Below are 17,875 nucleotides of genomic sequence, written 5' to 3'. Positions count from 1 at the left end.
TCCTGAAAAACGTTGTCTCATTTTTACTGTGTCCTGTACCAGCAGTTATGGTTGAAATGACAATAAAAAGTGACTTGACTTGACTTCAGACATGAAGCCTGGAGCAAGCCCACAGCTTCAGTTCAGCACACAGAGGAGTAAACGTCATGGAGCCTGCAGACATGGAGTCTGGAGCAGCTGGAGCAGGTGGAAAGAGTACGGTAAATGGCGAGATCCTGGGGGGCCACTGGTGTACAGGGTGATTTGGGGTGCAAGCCCAGAACCCCCCGGAAGTGGCAGCACAAGTGGATTGGGTGACAAGGAAGGTATATGTCTTGTTTGCCTTCATCAGTTGGGCCACTGGGTATAAGTGTTATATTGCAGCTGTTGTAAATTTTGGTTAGATCACATTTGGTGCATTGTGGGCAGTTCTGCTTGAGAGTGCTCAGTAAAGATTCACCACAATAGCGCCTAGATTGGGGTGTGTCAGCTAAGTTGGACAAACTTAAACACGAGGAAATCTGCAGATGCTGGAATTTCAAGCAACACACACAAAATGCTGGTGGAACGCAGCAGGCCAGGCAGCATCTATAGAAAGAAGCACTGTCGATGTTTCGGGCCAAGACCCTTCATCAGGACTAACTGAAAGGAACGATAGCAAGAGATTTGAAAGTGGGAGGGGAAGGGGTAATCCGAAATGATAGGAGAAGATCGGAGGGGGTGGGGTGAAGCTAAAAACTTAGATTATTTCGCCCAGAGCACTGGGGGCTGAGTGGTGAACTTGATAAAAGATTATAAAACGATGAGAGCTATATATAGAGTAGTTGGATACATCTCTGCCAAGGTCTCCCTCGCTTCCACTAGCCTGCAGGTCAACCCTGGGCAAGGTGTAGCACCACTGGAGCAGGTGGTGGATGGTCGTACGAGCAGCCGGTGCATATCACAAGTCCTGGTTGTGCGCCCTCTGACGCCAGGCAGGCAACCTCCGAAGAGCATTGATAATGGCAGGGGTCACGATCTTTGTAAAGGCAGTGGCAAGCCACTACTGTAGAAAAAATTGCCAAGAACAGTCATGGTCGTGGAAAGATCACGATCACCCAGGTCACACTTAACGAACGAAAGATAGAGTAGACAGAGTCTGTTTCTGCTTGGGCGGGAAACGTCAGGTACCAGACGGCACAAGTTTATGGCGAGAGGAGGAAAGTATGAAGGAGACATAGAAGTGTAAACGGGCGCCTGGAAAATGCTGCCCGGAGAGAAGGTGGAAGCAGTTATAATAGCAATGTATAAAGCTTGCGACTAGAGCCACACTGGCCATGTAGACAGGGTTTACTCAAAATGGTGCTGTGATCAGCATGGACACAGCAGGCCGAAGGACCTGTTACTGTAGTGAACTGCTCCACGTCCATGTTATTTGTTCTAAGATCGTGACCCAAGTGCGGAGGAAAGACCGACTCCGATGTAGAGACGGCGACCAGGGTTTATTAATAATAATTTCAAAAGAACACCAAGGTCTTGGCTGAGCAACACCGCGAGAGGTAACGTTCCCCAAACTAGGACCCCGCCATTAGTGCTAATCAGGTGTCCGCTTAAGCAATATAAGTAACACGGAATCCCTGAGCCTCTCGAAATAAACTTAACCAGCTTAAACAGAAAGCACTAGGAGACCGCATAACAGAGAGCGAGTCGCCCGAGATAAAAACTAAAGGAGGAACTCTAAACGAGTAATGACTGCTGTTAAACAATAATTAACCTATTCAGGTGCTCTGAAAACCTTGACCCCCACAGCGCCCCGCACAGGCCAGAAGAGATAATTACAACTCACCATGTGCTGGATCACCACCACCAGAAGAATTGCTTTTGTTTCCGCTGGTTAATGTATTCAGGGGTTCAAGTTCTGATGAGGGTGGAACAGTAGCGCAGTGGTTAGCGCAAAGCTTAACATTATCTGTGATCTGGTCTCAGTTCCCGCCAGAGCTTGTAAGGAGTTTGTGCGTTCTCTCCACGACCACATAGGTTTCCTCCAGGTGCTCTGGTTTCCTCCCACAGTCCAAAGATGTACCGGTCGGTAGGTTAATTGGTCATTGTAAGTTGACCCATGATTAGGCTAGGGTTAACTTGGGAGATTACTGGCCAGTGTGGCAAAACGGGTTGGAAGGGCCTATTTTGCACTGTATCTCGATAAATAAATAAATGGATGGACAAACAAACATATAAATAAATACATACATAACGCCCTGAGCATTTCAATAATTTCTAATGGTTAGGTGATCACCTACCTTTCACAGCTTTAGCCTAGGGACCTTGTTCAGGTTAAATTTAAGGGGTTACAGAGCCATACAGTACAGAAACTGGCCTTTCTGCCCATCGAGTCTATGCTGACCCCTTTTATACTTTCCCATGCATTACCACCGGACCCTACCGTTCATCTGGAGACAGTTTACAGTGGCCAATAAATCTACCGAACCACCTGACTTTCAGGGTGTGGGATGAAACCAGACACCCAGAGATATCCCATGCAGTCACAGGGAGAACTTGCAGACTCCACGCAGGCAGCATTGGAAGTCAGGATTCAACTCCCTTTCGGGGCTGGACTTTTGAACCACCCGTGTGACCTGGCATTTTTTGTTTGCTGTGCGAACTGAAGTCTCGAAGGCGCGGGACGGTCGCGGCGTGATGCGTACGAGCCGAGTTGAGGTGGCAGGGCCCAAGCCCGGGAGCATACCAGAGCGGCAGGGCCTGGGTCTCAGAGCAAGGAATGACCCGAGGTTTGGCCGATTTAGGCGCTGGGCCGGGTTAAAAAGGTCGGGGTGTTAGGGCTGGCGCTGAGGGGTTCAGCCCGCAGCTCCGCGAGGTTTACTCATCCCTGCACTGACCTGAGGCTGTGGTCTGCAACTGATGGGCTCCTGAATCAGCTGGAGTGATGACCGGCTTCGTGTCCGTGGACTCACTTTCGTGAACTTCAGTTCGGAATGCTATTTACTTACTTTTATCGTTTGCACAATTTGTGGGTTTTTTTGTCCCTGCAGATTTGGTCCTTCAGGGTCTTTTTTTAATGGGTTCTATTGGGTTTCTTTGTTTTGTGGAAGAAGACAAATCTCAAGGTGTTATATAGTATAATCAAGGACACGACCCACCCAGCCAACACATTTTTTGTCCCTCTTCCCTCCGGGAGAAGGTTCAGGAGCCTGAAGACTCGTACGGCCAGATTTGGGAACAGCTTCTTTCCAACTGTGATAAGACTGCTGAATGGATCCTGACCCGGATCTGGGCCGTACCTTCCAAATATCCAGACCTGACTTGCACTACCTTACTTTCCCTTTTCTGTTTTCTAATTATGATTTATAATTTAAATTTTTATTATATTTACTATTGATTTGTACTCTAGGGAGCACGAAGCGCAGAATCAAACATCGCTGTGATGATTGTACGCTCTAGTATCAATTGTTTGGCGACAATAAAGTAAAAAGAATAACCAACAGGAGAAAACCTGCAGATGCTGGAAATCCAAAGCTGAAGAAAAGTCTCAGTCCGAAACATTGCCTGTTTATTCTTTTTCATAGATGCTGCCTGACCTGCTGAGCTCTTCAAGTTGTTTGCTTTGTATATAGCAGACATACTTTGATAACAAGTGTCCTGTGAATTTCCGGACTTTGGACTTGGATCACTGGAGCTAGTGAGACAGCAGCTCGACAGACTGTGCCACTGAAGATGTCAACACCGATTGCACAAAGTGTGCAGAAGTGGGCGGTGGGGGATCGTTGGTATGTTGGTGTGCAATTTAAATTTTTATTTAATTCATTCAGTATTTATATGTGGGCTTCAGCGACAGGGTCGGCATTTATCCTAGATCCCTCAGGAAATGCCTCTGAGAAGCTGCCACCGAACCTGCTCCCACAGTATTGAAACAAAACAACTTCACACAGATCGAGTATGGAACAGAGCCAAACTTTGGAGAGAGGGAGGATCAGTCTGCAAATACTCCGGACTAACTGGTGGATGATGATCAGATCCCAACTGTTCAGAAATGCAAAGGAATAACTGTTATGATACACTGCTCGAAACAGAATTTCTCATTTTAGCGTGACAAGGTGGGGAATAATAGTGTACAGTATTTTGCCGATAACTCATAAGATACTTAAAGATAATGATAAAAAGATAGGTTTAAATTGCCAACACACACAAAATGCTGGTGGAACGCGGCAGGCCTGGCAGCATCAATAGGAAGAAGCACTGTCAACGTTTCGGGCCAAGACCCTTCGTTTAGGACTAACTGATAGTAAGAGATTTTAAAGTGGCGGGGGCGGGGGGGAATCCAAAATGATAGGAGAAGACCGGAGGGGTTGGGATGAAGCTAAGAGCTGGAAAGGTGATTGGCGAAAGTGATACAGAGCTGGAGAAGGGAAAGGATCATGGGACAAGAGGATTCGGGAGAAAGAAAGGGGGAGGGGAGCACCAGAGGGAGATGGAGAACAGGCAGAGTGGTGGGCAAAGAGAGAGAAAAAAAAGCAGGGGGGGAAATAAATAAATTAGGGATGGGGTAAGAAGGGGAGGAGGGGCATTAACGGGAGTTAGAGAAATCAATGTTCATGCCATCAGGTTGGAGGCTACCCAGCCGGTATATAAGGTGCTGTTCCTCCAACCTGAGTGTGGCTTCATCTTGACAGTAGAGGAGGCCATGGATAGAGATATCAGAATAGGAATGGGACGTGGAATTAAAATGTGTGACCACTGGGAGATCCTGCTTTCTCTGGCAGACAGAATGTAGGTGTTCAGCGAAACAGTCTCCCAGTCTGCATCGGGTCTTGCCAATATATAAAAGGCCACACCGGGAGCACCGGACGCAGTATACCACACCAGCCGACTCACAGGTGAAGTGTCGCCTCACCTGGAAGGACTGTCTGGGGCCCTGAATGGTGGTGAGGGAGGAAGTGTAAGGGCAGGTGTAGCACTTGTTCCGTTTACAAGGATAAGTGCCAGGAGGGAGATCGGTGGGAAGGGACGACAAATGGACAAGGGAGTCACATAGGGAGCGATCCCTGCGGAAAGGAGAAAGAGTGGGGGAGGGAAAGATGTGTTAGGTAGTGGGATCCCGTTGGAGGTGGGGTGTTGGTGAGGACAAGGGGGACCCTATCCCGAGTGGGGTGGCGGCCTAGTAGGGTCTTGGCCCGAAACGTTGACAGTGCTTCTTCCTATAGATGCTGCCTGTCCTGCTGCGTTCCACCAGCATTTTGTGTGTGTTGCTTGAATTTCCAGCATCTGCAGATTTCCTCGAGTTTACGTTTTTAAATTCACTACTGCAAAGCCTCTCCCAGTGATGCCTACACTGAAGAAATTTAAATCTTCTTTTCGACAAGAGTTCAGTGAAACCCTCTCGCACTGCTCCCCATCTATAATTTCTTCGGCCCTTCAACTTGTCGATTATATTTTGACCCAGAACCCATGGTCCTTTCCCTTCTCCAGCTGTGTTTCCCCTTTGCCAATCACCTTTCCAGCTCTTAGCTTCATCCCACCCCCTCCGGTCTTCTCCTATCATTTCGCATTTCTCCCTCCTACTTTCAAATCTCTTACTATCTTTTCTTTCAGTTAGTCCTGACGAAGGATCTCGGCCCAAAACGTCAACAGTGCTTCTCCCTATAGATGCTGCCTGGTCTGCTGTGTTCCACCAGCAATTTGTGTGTGTTGCTTGAATTTCCAGTATCTGCAGATTTCCCCGTGTCTGTGAAAATATTAAACTCAAGATATATGAGCAAAGAGAACCACAAGCAATTACAACAGCTCCCTGCATTCCAGGCTGAGTGAGTCCTTGAACTGAAAGAAAAACTACTGAGCCAGCTTTTTTTCCCAGGACAGCCTTCCGGAACATCTGGGCTCTGAGCAGTGAGCCGCATCAGGGAGGCTGACTATTCTCCTGTTTGGATTCCGCCCCCACTCCCTACCGTTTCGGCTTGTTATTTGGGAACTTGGATTCGGATTTACTCATCGCGTGTACAGGGAAACACACCATTTGTGTTCACAGCTAACACGTTTGAGGACACGCGGGAAAATGGCCCGCGAGGGTTGCCACGCATACCGGCGCCAACGCGGCAAGCCCACCAAGCTCGGCAGGAACAACGCAGGACATGAGAAGGCAAAGCAAGCCCCGTTCCTCTCTCACAGCCACGTAGTCCTCCAGGATGTGTTGTCTTCATCCTCCAGTGGACTCGGACTCAAAGACCTACCCAACAGACTCAGAGATTCACAGGCTCCGGGCTTCAGCCACTGGGCCTCGACCTTCACTCTTTGATCTTCGACACTCATGTTGAAAACCTGAAGTGACAGAGCACTGCGGCACAAAACAGGCCCTTCAGCCCATCTAGTCCATGCCAAACTATTCCGCCTGGACCCATCGACTTGAATATATGTACTTCAAAGTTCACACGCGTTTATTATTGAAGCATGTATACTTTATATCACTTTGAGATCCGTCTCCTTACAGGCAGCCACAAGACAAGGAAATCCAATAGATCCCATTGAGAAAGGAGACTATCAAACACCCAGCATGCAGAGTGAGAGAGAGAGAAAAAAAAATCAAATCATGCAAACAATAAAAGTGAGCAAATAGCATTCAGAACTGAAGTTTATAAAAGTGAGTCCACATTACCACAGCCAGTTCAGGAGCAGGCCATAGCTTCAGTTCAGCGCAGAGCACAGTAAATATCACGGAGCTGTGAGCAGAACCGGCCTGTTCCTCGCCTCGTCCCCGACACCCTGACCATTTCAAGCTGGCCCAGGTGCTTAAGTCATCCAAACCTCTGGTCGTCCCTTGGTCTTGGATCTGGGCCCTGCTGTTCGATGCATTCTCAGGCCTGGGGCCTGCTGTTCGATGCATCCTCAGGCCTGGGCCCTGCTGCCTCAATTTATTTAGCCCGTAGCCAACCTTTCCAATTTGGCCCAGCGTTTAAACCGATCAAACCTCGGGCCCTTCCTCGCCCTCAGGCCTGGGCCTGGGCTCTGCCTCACCTTGTGCATATGACAGTAAACTGGACATTTCTACATTGGGCTTTTGACTTTAAAACATAATGTGAAGTGGATTTTGGAGAAAATTCTTTGGCAAAGCCTTTTTCCTGAGCACATAGCATTAACATTGTGTGGTTCATTTTAGGGATCATTAATGGGTAACAATAAAGATGTATCTTGTCAGCAGAGTGAGAAGGGTATTTGGCCCATCGAGCCTGTACTACCACACATCACATATACGTCTAGTACAATAAGCTGGCCCCTTCCCTCCACAATCTACCTCATTATGATCTTGCACCAATGTCTGCAAGACCAAGTCCGAATCTGAGACCTTTGAAGGCTTAAGGGGGGGTCGCAGGAGATGACCTGTCTTGGGCTGAGGGGACTGTTTATGTGTGTGGGTGGGAGGAGGGATACAGAGCTTGCTTTGCTGTTGCTGTTTTGTTGCTTGTTGTGCTCTGTGTTGTTTTTCCGAGCATTGTGGGAATGCTAAGTTGGCGCCCAAATGTGTGGGGACTCCAGACATCTCACTCTGCAAAAACTCATTTCAGGGAGATAGCACCCCTGCTCCCCACAACCCCATATCTACCCCACCCCCCAGTCGACCTCCAAGGGTGTATGTAATACTTTGTTTAGTGATTTTGTCTAATCTGTCAACCAAGTTGGGTATATGCAGAAAATGTGACATTAAAATATGTACTTATACTATCATGGAGTCGTTTTTTTAATCTATTACAACTTTAAGCAGGTCTACAGGGCCTCATCACGCAGGACATCAATAGAGTGGCTCCTTAGCAGCTAGTCAGCTAGTTTAAATAACATTAGCTATGCTAATGAATGAATGACACCTGTTAAACTCACCTCAACATGTCTTTTATAGTCATTTAACCCATGGGCAATAGAAAAGTCACTGTTTCAAACAGTGCAGCGAGCAACACTGTCATTATTTTTGAGGTCGGTTGTAAAGCCCGCCCACAGAGAAAACTGATAGGTCTACTTAGCACGAAGAGAGACCAATCAGGATGCTCCCTCTCACTCTTGCTCTCCCTCTCCCTCTCAAAAAAATCGATTTCCGGGATATTGGATGTAATTTGCAGGCATCAGGAAGCCACTATCAATATATGGGAGACTCCCGGAACTTCCGGGAGAGGTGGGATGTCTGGGACTCTTGTAGGCTCTCCCCACAGCACCCTCAGGTCTGTTGGTTGTACGCGAATGACGCGTTTCACTGTATGTTTTGATTGTCACGTGATACATAAACTTGAATCGTCGTAACAGTTACACTTTATTCTACATTGTTATTGTTTCACCTCAGTGTAATGAACTGATCTGTATGAACATTATACAAGCTTCTCACTGTTTCGGTACAAATGTATGTATTGTATAAATGTTACCATATACTACCTTGAGATTCGTTTTCTTGTTGGCATTCATGGGGAGAAAAGAAGTATAAAGGAATTAACGAAGGAATTATACATAAACCGACAATCAGTGTGCAAAAGGATTCAAACTGCAAAAATTGAAACTAGTACTGAGAACGAGTTGTAAAGAGTCCTTGAAAGTGAGTCAAAATCAGTTCAGAGTGGTGGTGATTGAAGTTACCCTCACTGGTTCAGGAGTCTATGATTGTAGGGCAATAACTGTCCCTGAGCCTGGTGGTGTGGGACCTGAGGCTCCTGGTAGTGAGAAGAGGGGATGGTCTGGATGGTGGCATCGTTGATATTGGATGCTGCTTTCTTGTAACTCAAAAACATTAAACTAATTGAAAATAAAAACGCAGTGAGATGGGAATAACATATCTCAGGTTTTTTTTACTTTAAGCGAGGTGTGTGTATATGATATGGTGGTGTCATGACACAGGTAATTTATGCACTTTTACGTATAACCTGCAATGCATTATGGAAACAACAAAGAATGCTTAATCAGATGATATATTTACAATTTGCTGAAATATTAAATACAGAACAGTTCTCCCTCCTTAGCTATAAACTCCAACTCAGTATAGAATGAATCTCAGCTACGTACACAGTATACTATATAGTACAATTACTGTATAAACATCTACACATAGTAAAGTTAAAATTGCCCCATTTAGGTCAACAGATTTAATCGCTGTAGAGGATGTTTTACTCTTGTGGGATAATTTCTTTCCTGACAAGGGGTGGGAGGGTGGTCACTCTGCTCGGCTGGTGAGCCTTGTGGCTGTGAAACATTCTCAGGTTCTGTGACCTCCTCTGTGATGGTTGTAGGAGTTGACTCTGGGACTGTACAAAGTGCTTCTGAAAGCTCTGGGCACCTTCCTTCTGGATGTGCTGACATTCTGATCAGCGCACGGCAAGCTTCACTGGACAGTGTGGACCATAATGTGTGAGTACAGTGTCTGACGTTACCACTTCCTTTGCCTTTTGTAAAGCCACCGCACGCTACTTTGTCCACTGCTGTTTCTTCCTGATCTGTAGAAATGAGGTCAAGGGGTAGAGTACAGTAGCCAGGTTTGGCAGGAACCTGCTACAGTAATTGACAAATCCTAAAAATGGACCACAACTGTGACATATTCTTTGGCCTTGGGGCATCCAGCACTGCTTGGATTTTCTCAGCACACTTATGTAAATCTTGTACATCAATGGTGTAACCACAGTAAGTGATGATTGGTTTAAAGAACTCACACTTGTCGCATCATACTCTTCTAATCTCTTTAACAGTGGTTTAAGGTTTTGGAGATGTCATCCTCACTGGGAACAATGATGTCACCTTGGAAACACTGATGGCTTGAGCAGAACCTGGACCACAGTTCTCTGGCAGTGTGCAGGTACAGATGTTACTCCATAAACAAGCCTATCATAGCAATAAAATCCTTTGTGGCTGTTGATGGTGACCTTAAATTTACCGCTGATCATGATAGGCCCATGCTTCTTGGCTACTGGGTCCACTGGCATTGCCCATGGGCTCCACTCAACCTTCAGTCTCCATGCAATCTAACTCACTGGCTACTTTATCACCAATGGTATGAGGGTCTTTTAAGAGACTTTTGGATAGGTACATGGAGCTTAGAAAAATAGAGGGCTGTGGGTAACCCTAATAATTTCTAAGGTAATGACATGTTCGGCACAACTTTGTGGGCTGAAAAGCCTGTATTGTGCTGTAGGTTTTCCATGTTTTTCTATGACCCATATCAGCTTTGTAAAACTTGGGGGTGGCATTTCCATTTGCCACTTTTTTACCCTTGATATGCTTGAATATTTCAGTGCCACCCTTGAACGCTACTGTGGCATCACTCAGCATCTTTCTCAATTCACTTTTGGTTGGTTTTGTTGCAGGGGATGTGGCATGCAAATGGTGGATGGATCTCCAATCAAGTTGTAGTTGTCTCAGCCAGTCACAGCCCCATAATGCTGGCCCTCCCATTTTTTCCACATACAAGCCCAATGCGCCTTGTTGGTTGTTGTATTTCACTGTTACAAATGCCATTCCCACAGGAGTCATCTTTTCTCCAGTTAAGTTCTTGGTTGGGTATCTGCAGGCTTCAGTTCAGTATCTTTGAAATACCATTCAGGCTCTTTTTGTGGAATGACTAAAACAGTCCAATTCCATTTTAATTAATTTGCCGTTCATTTCAAGCCATATTGATTATCTATTCACAAACAAGAGAAAATCTCCAGATGCTGGAAATCCGAGCTACACACACAAAACACTGGAGGAACTCAGCAGGCCGGGCAGCATCGATGGAAAAGAATGAACTGTCGACGTTTCAGGCCTAGACCCTTCAGCAGGACTGCCTGGCCTGCTGAGTTCCTCCAGCATTTTGTACGCGTTGCTTATCTATTGTTAGTTTTCAAACTGTAAGTCTTAAGGCTGCTCAATCCTGTGTCGCTCTCATCATTATCACCGACGTTTCATCAACAGCATGCAGATTAATGGTCTTTTTGAAACTGCAACTTGACTTTTTAACTTTTACTCTTCCTTGTGCAGTCCACTTACTTTTGTTTGTCAAACATGCTCTTTATATATGTCCTCCTTCGTTTCATTTTCTGCAAGATTCATCTTTAAATTTGCATTGGTCTGGTGTATATGAGCCCCTGCCACAAAGGTAACACAATTTGTTCGGTCATGTGGGTTTCTGTTAAGGCATTGCAATTTTCTTCACTCTCGCTTTCATTCCTGACTGCAACTCAGTTGTGTCTTTGTCTGACTGTTTTTTTAAATGTAAGTTGTGCTTCTGATTTTGAATACTTTCTTGTAAGACTTCACAAACTGTACAATCTCCCAGTGCATCATTAAGCCTATTACCAAACTAACAATCTTGTGGCGGCTCATTTCCTAGCGTATGCGAACCGACTCACAATTAGATAGCCTACGGGGGTTTGCGAGCACAGAGCTTTGGAGCCTCTTCGCCATGGGGGGCCGGTTGACAGAGGCTTAAAAGTGAGGCTGAAGTTTTCGAATAAAGTTTTTCCTTCGACTGCAGTTACCGACTCCGTGTCGTAATTTTAGCGCTGTTTGTAGCACACCGCTACAATTGGTGACCCCGACGGTCCAAACGATTTTTGGACCAGAAATGACCGACGCCGCCTCTGTTCATGCGGTTTCGTTGAAACTGCCGGGTTTCTGGACACAGCGCCCGGACCTATGGTTCCAGCAAGCCGAAGCCCAATTCCACGTTCGCCGGATCACCTCAGAAGACACCCGCTACTACTACGTGGTGGGCTCCCTCGACCAGGACACAGCTGCCCAGGTCGCGGAGTTCGTACAGTCGCCCCCGGCAGACGGCAAGTACACGGAATTCAAAGCCCTGCTCCTCAGGACTTTCGGACTCTCACGGCGCGAGCGGGCTGCCCGTTTACTGCACCTGGATGGCTTGGGCGACAGACCTCCATCGGCTTTAATGAATGAGATGTTGTCTCTGGCCGAGGGACACACAGGCCTCATGTTTGAGCAGGCATTCCTGGAGCAGCTGCCCGAGGACATCCGCCTGCTGCTGTCCGACGCGGATTTCAGTGACCCCCGGAAGGTGGCAGCCCGGGCGGACTTGCTGTGGAACGCCAAAAAGGTGAGCGGGGCGTCCATCGCACAGATCTCCCAGCCACGCTCCCGGCAGCAAACCAGTCCAGGCCCGGCCGCAGAGCCCACTAACCCCCGGCCCAATGACCACTGGTGCTTCTACCACCAGCGGTGGGGCGCAGAAGCCCGCCGTTGCCGCCCGCCCTGCAAGTTCCCGGGAAACGCCAGGGCCAGCCGCCGCTGATGGCTACGGCGGCTGGCCATCGGGATAGCCTCCTGTATGTGTGGGATAGCAGGTCGGGACGCCGCTTTTTAGTCGATACTGGGGCTGAGGTCAGCGTTTTACCTCCGACAAGTTACGACACTCGCAGCAGGGCACCGGGTCCCCCCCTGAGGGCCGTGAATGGCAGCACAGTAAGGACCTATGGCACCCGTCAGGTGCAGCTACAGTTCGGCCCCAGCCAGTTCACGTGGGACTTCACACTGGCCGCCGTAGCCCAACCGCTTCTGGGTGCGGATTTTTTGCGAGCTCACAGCCTGCTGGTTGACCTGCCCAGGAAGAGACTGGTACACGCCGAGACCTTTCAGACGTTCTCCCTGGGCGCGGCCCAGTTGCCAGCCCCTCACCTCGGCTCCATCACGCTGTCCGACAACGACTTCACCAGGGTCCTGGCGGAGTTCCCATCGGTTCTGGCACCGCAGTTCACAGCAGCCATGCCCAGGCATGGCGTACAGCACCACATCCCGACACAGGGACCACCCCTCCATGCCCGTGCTCGGCGGCTTCCCCCGGACAAGCTCCGACTGGCGAAGGAGGAGTTCCAGAGAATGGAGGAATTGGGGATCATCCGGCGGTCCGACAGCCCCTGGGCTTCCCCCCTGCACATGGTGCCCAAAGCGACGGGGGGCTGGAGACCGTGCGGCGACTACCGCAGGCTGAACGAGGCTACCACACCGGACCGCTACCCTGTGCCGCACATTCAGGACTTTGCGGCAAACCTGCACGGCGCCCGGATCTTCTCCAAGGTCGACCTTGTCCGAGGGTACCATCAAATCCCGATGCATCCTGACGACGTCCCCAAGACGGCTCTCATCACCCCGTTTGGCCTCTTCGAGTTCCTCCGCATGCCGTTCGGCCTGAAGAATGCCGCACAGACGTTCCAGCGGTTAATGGACGCGGTGGGACGGGACCTGGACTTCGCGTTCATCTATTTGGATGACATCCTCATAGCCAGCGGCAGTCGTCAGGAGCATCTGTCCCACCTCCGTCAACTCTGCGCCCGACTGAGTGAGTACGGTCTTACAATTAACCCTGCCAAATGCCAGTTCGGACTTGATACCATTGACTTCCTGGGCCACAGGATTACTAAAGACGGGGCAACCCCTCTGCCCGCTAAGGTAGATGCGGTCCGCCACTTCCCCCGACCCACCACGGTCAAAGGCCTTCAGGAATTCGTAGGTATGGTCAATTTCTACCGCCGCTTCCTCCCTTCAGCTGCCCGGATCATGCGCCCCCTGTTCGCCCTGATGTCGGGTCCGAGCAAGGACATTACCTGGGACGAGGAGTCCGCCGCCGCTTTCGTTCAAACGAAGGAAGCTTTGGCTGACGCCGCAATGCTAGTACATCCCAGAATGGACACTCCTACCGCCCTCACAGTGGACGCATCAAACACGGCAGTCGGTGGGGTGCTGGAGCAGCTCATCGCAGGTCGCTGGCAACCCCTGGCGTTTTTCAGCAAACACCTGCGGCCACCCGAGCTCAAGTACAGTGCTTTTGACCGGGAACTGTTGGCGCTCTACCTGGCAATCCGGCATTTCAGGTACTTCCTAGAAGGTCGGCCCTTCACCGCGTTCACGGACCACAAACCGCTTACCTTTGCGTTTACGAAAGCATCCGACCCCTGGTCATCCCGCCAGCAACGCCACCTGTCCTACATCTCTGAATACACAACGGATGTCCGGCACGTCTCGGGTAAGGACAATGTCGTGGCGGATGCGCTCTCTCGCCCTACCGTTCATGCCCTTTCCCAAGGGGTAGACTTTGAGGCACTGGCAGAGGCACAGCAGGTAGATGAGGAGATTCCGAGTTACAGGACTGCAGTCTCTGGTTTGCAGCTCCAGGACTTCCCCGTGGGCCCAGGTGAGAGGACCCTACTCTGTGACGTCGCCACCAACCAGCCCCGTCCGGTCGTCCCCGCAGCCTGGCGGCGACGGGTTTTCGACTCCATTCATAACTTGGCGCATCCCTCCATCCGGACAACTGTCCGGATGGTTTCCAGCAGGTTCGTTTGGCACGGACTCCGCAAACAGGTCAGTGAATGGGCCAGGACGTGCATGCACTGCCAGACGGCCAAGGTTCAGCGGCACACCAAAGCCCCACCGCAGCAGTTCCATCCCGCCCACCGGCGTTTCGACCACATTCATGTGGATATCGTGGGCCCCCTGCCAGTGTCGCGCGGAGCGCGTTACCTCCTGACTATCGTGGACCGGTTCACAAGATGGCCAGAGGCGGTCCCGCTCACCGACACCACCTCCGAATCTTGCGCCCGAGCCCTGATCGCCACCTGGATATCCCGCTTTGGTGTACCAGCCCACATTACCTCCGACAGAGGCGCCCAGTTCACCTCCAGCCTGTGGTCAGCTATGGCCAGCCTTTTGGGGACTCAGCTGCACCACACCACTGCCTACCACCCACAGTCGAACGGGCTAGTGGAGCGTTTCCACCGTCACCTGAAGTCGGCCCTCATGGCCCGCCTGCGAGGAGCCAACTGGGCGGACGAGCTTCCCTGGGTCCTTCTCGGCATCCGCACAGCGCCCAAGGACGACCTGCACGCCTCGTCGGCCGAGTTGGTATACGGCGCGCCCCTGGCCGTCCCCGGGGAGTTCCTACCAGCCCCGAGGGGGCAAGAGGAAGAACCCGCTGCAGTCCTGGGCAGACTTCGCGAGAAGCTCGGTAACCTGGCCCCCATACCCACTTCACAGCATGGGCGGCACCCGACCTGCGTACCCAAAGACCTACGGAACTGTAAGTTTGTGTTTGTACGAAGGGGCGGGCATCGGCCACCGCTGCAGCGGCCATACGAGGGGCCGTTTACGGTGCTCCGGAACAACGGGTCCACGTTCGTGCTGGACGTTGGGGGGAAGGAGGAGGTTTTCACGGTGGACCGCCTCAAGCCGGCCCATGTGGACCTGGCGCAACCGGCCGAGTTTCCGGCGCCTCGGCGCAGAGGCCGACCTCCCAAGCAGGTTCTGGCCCAGGCTGTGGACATTGGGGGGTGTATCGCCGGTTCTGGGGGGGGGTTATGTGGCGGCTCATTTCCTAGCGTATGCGAACCGACTCACAATTAGATAGCCTACGGGGGTTTGCGAGCACAGAGCTTTGGAGCCTCTTCGCCATGGGGGGCCGGTTGACAGAGGCTTAAAAGTGAGGCTGAAGTTTTCGAATAAAGTTTTTCCTTCGACTGCAGTTACCGACTCCGTGTCGTAATTTTAGCGCTGTTTGTAGCACACCGCTACAATCTCTTCAATTCAGCCACATATGTTGAAGTTGGACTTTCCTTCCTTTTGATTCCAATTATGAAACCAAAAGCATTGTGAAATCAGCAATGGTTTTGGTTATAAGTGTTCCTGCACTCGTTTCACAATATCAGAAAAGCTCATTTCAGCAGGTTTGGCTGAAGCAGTTAGATTTCTAAGCAAACTTTAAATCCAATGGCTTTAAATCCAATGCACTCAGCAAAACTGGTACTTTTTCTCATTTGCTTTAAAATGCTGCTCAATTTGCTCTGTCTACAAAATCCAGTTATCTGTCATGGAATCAAGCATGTTTACCTTTCTGATGTAGCCAGTCATTTCTATCCTTTAAAAAAAAATTATGATTATTATCACTTATTATTCACCATTTATGAACCTGTGAATTTGTCTGTCTTCTGCCTTTATAAAACTCGACTGCATCTGTCGCTTCCAAAGAAAACATGCTGCTTTTGCTTTTTACTTGATTAGTTCCCTCTGTGCTTTTTTAAAAACTCGAACTTCTTACCTTCAACAGGTAGGTAGTTGTCATGGGTTCGCTTAAAACTTCCTCATCACCCAGTTTTTTGTGTTTTGTAACTGCAAAGCATTAAACTAGTTAAAAGCAAAAACATGGAGCCAGAAGTAGCATTTCATACTTTACTTTAAGTGAGGTGCTCACGTATCACGTGGTGGTATGATGATGTATGCCATTTATGTAGTTTTACAGATAACCTGAAATGCATAATGTAAACAACAAAGAATGCTTAATCAAATAATATTACTGAAATATTAAATACACAGCAGCTGTGCTGCATGTAAATGGTGGGGAGGGCTTTGCCTGTGTTAGACTGCATTGCATCCACCATATTTTGTAGTCTTTTCCATTCCTTGGCATTGATGTTTCCATACCAGGCATGATACAACTAGTTAGGATATTCCCCATGGCTCATCTATGGAAATACGTCAAAGTTTTTGGTGACACAGACTCCTAAGGAAACAGAAGTGCTGTTGTACCTTCTTTGTAATGATACTTAACTGTGACGATAATAAACCAATTCCAATTCCACCATCTTTGCCTTGAACAATGTCAATGACTGAGCCCCCATAGTTCCCCAGAGCTGAGAATTCTACACATTATTTTCTCTAAACTTAAATGGGACATAATGGAGGTAAGCCAATGAATAATGGTAGGTGGATTGAAATCCTTGCATTTAAGCAAAAGTCGGACATTTGATACATCCTTTAAATTTGAGGAAACTTGGCGACCTTTTATTCAATATTTTCATATGCTCTGACTTATGGCCCTTCCAGTTACCTTTTTGAAGTTTTGGATTTGATCAGAAAGTTTTTCCTTTTTTTTTGTTTTTACTTTCGATTTGAGCTGCCCAGTTCTTTGTTTTCGTTTTTTGTTTTGTTGTTTTGGGGTTTTTTTGGTGTACATTTCAATTATAAAAGTTTCTTTATCTTTTCACTTCTTTTTATGGATAAGAAGAGAATCAATTATCTTCTTCTTTATTATATACTAATAGATTAATACTATGTACAATCTCGATAATGTTCATTTTCCTTTTATTTGAATCGTTATTGATATAGATATTTGAGGTAATTCTCCTCTTGTTTATATATATATACCTGTGCTCTTTTATTTAACTAATAAAAACCATAGAACCATAGAACACTACAGCACAGTACAGGCCCTTCAGCCCTCCATGTTGTATTATATGTTGTAATATATATACTATATATACCCATATAATCCTTAAAAAAAAGTACTAAACCCACACTACCCCATAACTCTCTATTTTTCTTTCATCCATGTGCCTGTCCAAGAGGCTCTTAAATACCCCTAATCTTATAGCCTCCACCACCACACCTGGCAAGTCATTCCAGACACTCACAACCCTCTGTGTAAAAAAACTTACCCCTGATGTCTCTCCTAAACTTCCCTCCCTTAATTTTGTACATATGCCCTCTGGTGTTTGCTATTGGTGCTCTGGGACTATTCACCCTATCTATGCCTCTCATAAAAAAAGATTGATAAAGAAACAGAATTCTACACATTCACTACCCTCTGAGTCAAAATAAGCTCCTCTCCTCAGTACTGAACTCTTCACCCATTTCCTTACACTCTGCCCTCTGGAACTATACTCCTCGAACTATCACGCCAGCAGGCACCCACCATTCCTCTCGGTGTTCTGTTACCAATCGAGTTCTTTGTGGAGATGGTAAAGTTACTGACCAGATACAATTAAATTGAATGGGGATGAGCAATCAGCATGTGCAGTGACCTTTCCGGATAAGATGGGAGCTCTCCTGGCCCTCTTTCGTAAGATGTCCAAATGCTGCCCTGCTTTGGTTGAGTTGATGTGTAACAGCCTCTGGCGTT

General features: G+C 48.3%; 1 protein-coding gene across 1 annotated transcript in view; it reads left to right on the top strand.

Annotated features, from left to right (window-relative positions):
- Positions 1-3,655: 3,655 nt before the first annotated feature.
- The window catches only part of zmpste24 (zinc metallopeptidase, STE24 homolog), a 60,383-nt gene continuing 46,163 nt past the window's right edge, over positions 3,656-17,875 (top strand). The window contains exons 1-2 of the mRNA XM_059949270.1: positions 3,656-3,743; positions 9,681-9,787. The gene's annotated coding sequence lies outside the window, so the exon portion shown is untranslated. The remainder of the gene's footprint in view (positions 3,744-9,680; positions 9,788-17,875) is intronic.

The sequence above is a fragment of the Hypanus sabinus genome, chromosome 24 (assembly GCF_030144855.1).
Source record: "Hypanus sabinus isolate sHypSab1 chromosome 24, sHypSab1.hap1, whole genome shotgun sequence".
NCBI classification, from domain to species: Eukaryota; Metazoa; Chordata; class Chondrichthyes; order Myliobatiformes; family Dasyatidae; genus Hypanus; species Hypanus sabinus.
The sequence above is the reverse complement of the archived record's forward strand: the minus strand, read 5'-3'. Positions and strand labels throughout refer to the sequence as shown.